General features: G+C 42.2%; 1 pseudogene; it reads right to left on the reverse strand.

Annotated features, from left to right (window-relative positions):
* Positions 1 to 294: 294 nt before the first annotated feature.
* On the reverse strand, positions 295 to 467 carry LOC111824901 (annotated as a pseudogene).
* Between the last annotated feature and the right edge of the window lie 4,986 nt (positions 468 to 5,453).

Here is a 5,453-nt window from a genome sequence, read left to right on the forward strand (position 1 = left end):
TATTCAAAGTTACTTCTTAACACCCGAATCGCTTTGAGGCAAGTGCCATAATATTTCCCATTTTACAGCTGGAGAAACTGAGGTAAATGAAACTTAAATAACTTCTACAAGCTTCTACAGCTGCTAAGGAACTAAGACTCTATGTCTAGCTTGAGTTTGTGTTCTTAAGCATTTTGTTATGCTGCCTTTATAGTCACTCTTTATTGAATGAATGAATGAATGAATGAATGAATGAATTAGACAAACTAATATCAGAGTGCCTAGCCTAGTTTAGCAATCATGAATGACCTTTTGACGAAGTGAGAGATTATAACAGAGAATGAATACGCTATACCTATGTAAAGCTACCCATATTAATCTTAGTAATTTTTTATTTTTTGTCCTCGGATAGAGGACGTATCAGATATTAAACTGATAAGAACAGATACTACACTTGATCTGACTTAGCCAAAAGGCCGAGAAGCGATAATCTTAGTAAATTTAAACCCAGCCTGTTGCTCTAACCTGATTTTTCTCTCAAAACTAGAGCTTACATGTTTAAAAAATTTTTTAGTATACTTCACAATCCAGTAGATTCAGTGCCTGTGTGAACCTAAGGAGCAGCCTGACCTTCAAGGCCCTGGCTAACACAGACTGCCCAGACATAGGAATCCACTGATAAAAAACAGCAACAGATGGTTGACTCAAGGACTCTGACCAGGAAAATCCATACTGGGACTAGCAAGGACACTGCTGCATGACCACAGCCCCTCCCCCAACCTCTTTGTTCTGTTTTCCTTCTTCCTCCCCGTAAAAACCTTCATCTGCACTAAGGTCTTAGGATGGGTTTTTGAGGACTTAAAGTCCCCCATTTTCTCAATATGCCAGCACTCGAATAAACCTCTCTCCTTGTCCCAGCACCTGTCTCCTGAGTTTGGCATTCTTGCGGCAGGGCAGGCAGCGGAATCCTTATTTTGGTTACAAGGTGAGATGAACCCTGTAGAGAAGTGGAATTTAGCCCAAGAGACATGGGGTAGGGAGCTAAGCAAGGAGGGTGGAGGGACAGGAAAGTATGTTCCAGGTAAAACAAACCTAATGGATGAAACTTTAGAGAAGGGGGATTACAGATATTTCTATAAATGAGCACAGACACTTAGGAAAGTGTGGACTTGCGTTTGATCTGGCATGCGTGCCAGGTGTTGACCCAAACAGGGACTAAATCCTGGAAGGCTTTATAAGTAGTTTAAAGGTGACTTTATAGAATTTGACTGAATGGTTTTGAAGAGAGGAGTAATCCAATCCACGGCGCATTTTGAGAAAATTGCTGTCTATAGAAAAGTATTTAAAGAGAACAAAATCAAAAGTGGAATGGGGAAGCTATTGTCATACCTGAGATGAAAGATTTGGTGGCTTGAACTAGCATTGTGGAGAGAATTGTTTGGATATTAATTATACTTAGAACCTAGATACAAGAAGATTTGGTGATTGGATATGGGCGCTGAAAAAGAAGTTAAATGTTCCCAGTTATTCAAATAGGAAACGAGTAGAATGTGGAAATGTAAAGATCAGTGCAAAATTTGAAACCCAATGTGGTATTCCAGGGACTATGATCATTAACAGTGGGGTATGTTTTTCTTGAGCTTAAAAGAGACATCTTTGCTAAAAATAAAAATTTGGGATAGTTTAATTAGCAACTGAAACTATTGGAGCCAAAGGCAAGAGCAAAGAACGGCTAGAACAGATGGTCCAGAACTTGTGTAAGTGAACTACAGATTTGTTAGTATTTCTTAGTCTCAGGTTCCTCTGCTGTAAAATGTCAATAAATAGCATGTAGTCCATGGTGTGGAAGCCAGGCTGTTAAGAGACAACTATGTAAACCTCTGGCATGTGGGGAATACTCAATAAAATTTATTTTTTTTTAAATTTTAAATTTTGCTTCTATATATTTAATGATTCTCTTTTTTCATGTAATCTAAGAATGAAAAATAACATCTAAGAGGAGATTTTAAAGTCTAAGATAATAAATAAAGGATTAGTTGTGTCTAACCAACTATTTAATGTATTTATTAGATTTTTTTTTAAAAATGTTTTTATTGATTTCAGAGAGAGGAAGAGAGAGGGAGAGAAAGATAGAAACATCAGTGATGAGAGAGAAACATTGATCTGTTGCCTCCTGCATACCCCCTGCTGGGGATCACTTTGGCAACCCAGGAGTCACCCCGACCAGGAATGGAACTACAACCTCCTGGGTTCATGGATCAAAGCTCAACCATTAAGCCACACCAGCCAGGCTTTATTGGATTTTTAATTTAACTGATATATATATATATATACTAATAAAAGAGAAACATGGTAATTAGCGTACGACCGCTACCCTTTTCATTGGCTAATCAGTGAGTATATGCAAATTAACTGTCAGCCAAGATGGCGGCCGGCAGCCAGGCAGCTGGAAGCGAACATGAGGCTTGCTTGCTGCAGTGAAGGAGGACTCCAACGTTCCCCACCTGCGCTGCCGGCCTCTGAGCTGGCAGTTTGAAACTTTGTAAACAAATATAGAAGCTAAACAAAACCCCGGGATCTCAGAGCTGGAGTTATACATTGTTTCGATTATAGAACGCAAACAAACCAGCAGAAGCCTCAGAACTAGAGCCAGAGTTAAAGCTGGCCCAGAATAAAATAAAAAAAAAGAGAAAAAAAAGGAGCGGTTGGGAGCTTCAGTCAACAACCGCCAGCCTGAAAGCAGCCCTCAGCCCCGCACCCAGACTGGCCAGGCACCCCAGTGGGGACCCCCACCCTTAAGAGTGTGTGACCAGCTGCAAACAGCCATCATCCCCTCAGCCAGGCTGGCCAGGCACCCCAGTGGGGACCCCCACCCTGATCCAGGACACCCTTCAGGGCAAACCAGCCGGCCCCCAGGCCTCTATCCTATATGGTAAAAGGGTAATATGCCTCCCAGCACCGGGATCAGCGGAGCCTCGAGGCCTCCTGGCACCGGATCAGCGTGACAGGGAGCAGCTCCCAAACCCCCTGATCGCCCTGCGACTCTGTATGTGACAGGGTGCGGCATCCCAACCCCCTGATTGGCCCTGCTCTGTGACAGGGTGTGGCGCCCCAACCCCCCCCTCCCCCACGGGCCCTGCTCTGTGTGTGACAGGGTAGAGCCATAACCTCCCCATCGGCCCTGCCCTGAGTGTGATAGTGGCAGCGCCCCACCCCCCTGATCGGTCCTGCTCTGTGGGTGATAGAGGGCAGCGCCCCAACCCCCCCCCCCACAGGCCCTGCTCTGTGTGTGATGGGGTAGAGCCATAACCTCCCCATTGGCCCTGCCCCGAGTGTGACAGTGGCGGCGCTCCAACCCCCTGATCCGCCCTGCTCTGTGTGTGACAGGGGGTGGTGCCCTAACTCCCCTATCGGCCCTACTCTGTGAGTGACAGGGGGGAGCTCCTCAACCTCCTGATCGGCCCTGCTCTGTGTGTGACAGGGGGGAGCTCCCCAACCCCCTGATGGGCCCTGCTCTGTGCATGACAGGGGGCAGCGCCCAACCCCCTGATTGGCCCTGCTTGTGCGTGACAGTGTACGTAGCCCCAACCCCCCTGATGGGCCCTGCTCTGTGCATGACAGGGGGTGGCGCCGCAACCTCCCCATCGACCCTGCCTTGAGTGTGACAGGGGGCGGTTCCCCAACCCCCCAATCGGCCCTACCCTGAGTGTGACTGATGGTGGCATAGCAACCTCCCAATCCGCCCTGCTCTGTGCATGACAGGGGCTGCACCTAGGGATTGGGCCTGCCCTCTGCCACCCAGGAGCAGGCCTAAGCCAGCAAGTCGTTATTTCCCGAGGGGTCCCTGACTGCGAGAGGGCACAGGCCGAGCTGAGGGACCCCCCCCCCCGAGTGCACAAATTTTTGTGCACCGGGCCTCTAGTATATACATATATTTTTTTTTTCTTCTAAAATTCTACTTAATTATTTTTCAAATTAACCCTTATTTATTTATACGTGTTTTTTATTTTCCTCTAATCATTATAATCATATTTATTGTTGACTACCCATCAGAGAGTGGATATTAAACTTCCAATTATTATTATTGTAGTTGGTAGGAAAAATACAGGATTTTACTTCCTAATTAAAAATAGATTTTTTTTCAAACCCCCAAAATGAGAGACTAAAATTTAAAACCAAAAAGCACTATAAATTTAAGGCTAAATTTCTTTTTCACTAGCTTTGTTTTTCAGACCTAAAATGTATGCCTTTTCCTTGTTTGGCAATGATATAAGAATTTAAATCTACATATTCTATGATTAAAGAGGCAAAGTTCATGTAGTAAAAGAAAGGAAGTTATATTTCCTGATCATAAGCATTAAGATTAAGAGATGCAAGAAAGGACTTTAGAAGAGGTATTTCTTAGATTAAAAAAATAGATAAATAAAAGCATAGATATCTTTTGACTAGATTCTTTATAATAATATCTTCAAGTCAGTTATTGAATATAGGGCCTAAAATGAAATTTAGGTAACTACAAATATACAATTAGGGGCTGGTTATTTAGCATGATCTACACTTTTATAAGAATTCAATGAGCAAGTTGGCTGATTATATATATATATACATATATATATATATATATATATATATATATATATATACATTAACTTCTCTCCCCACAAAATTTGTGGGGAAAAGGCAGCATCATTACTACATTGATAATTTTTCTATACACACGCACACCAAAATACTGCTTCCTAATTCATTCTAAATATTTGCTTTATGCTAACTCACACCCAAGAGTTTTATCAGTAGCTAAAGTTAAAATTTTACAGATATTTTGGTTGTAATTCATATACTTCTGGTTTAGTAAAAGTGTTCATCATTTTAAAGTGTCTGAGCAAAATGGAAAATTATGACATAATTTTTCTTTAAGAGCCTCTCTTCAGTTCATTGGACATAGATAGCTTCATCCTTCTATGTCCATTTAAGAGCAGTCCCGAAAAAGTCCCACATAAATTCACACCAAGTGGGCAAATGTCAAGTGCATTTAATTTTATGTTTGACAATTGATAGACACTTTCCTTCATCCGATTTCTTCATTTCATTTCATTAGATGGGAAGGCCTGTCATAGATTAATATGAAAAGATCTATTGAGTAGAGCAGCTTTGAGATTTTGTAATAAAGATACATTTGTGGTTCTAAATTCTCTGTTCCCTTTGAGTCACCAGATGATTATTTCATAGCCCATCACAGTACTCCTCTAGCTCTCAGTGCTTCAGGGATTCTACTGGCACGCCTCAAATGATTCTGAATCTGCCTTATTACCCAATCCCTAGGCGATTTATCTTGTCCACTAGATTGTTCTAGAGATCAGCACTTTTCTGTCTTTAAGCAGCTAACAATCTTGCCAAGTAAGACTTATATGCAATCAATTTTCATAGAATATAGCTATGCTAGTGACATAAAAATATGCTTTGGTATCATGGAG

The sequence above is a fragment of the Myotis lucifugus genome, unplaced genomic scaffold, assembly GCF_000147115.1.
Source record: "Myotis lucifugus unplaced genomic scaffold, Myoluc2.0 scaffold_10935, whole genome shotgun sequence".
Taxonomy (NCBI): domain Eukaryota; kingdom Metazoa; phylum Chordata; class Mammalia; order Chiroptera; family Vespertilionidae; genus Myotis; species Myotis lucifugus.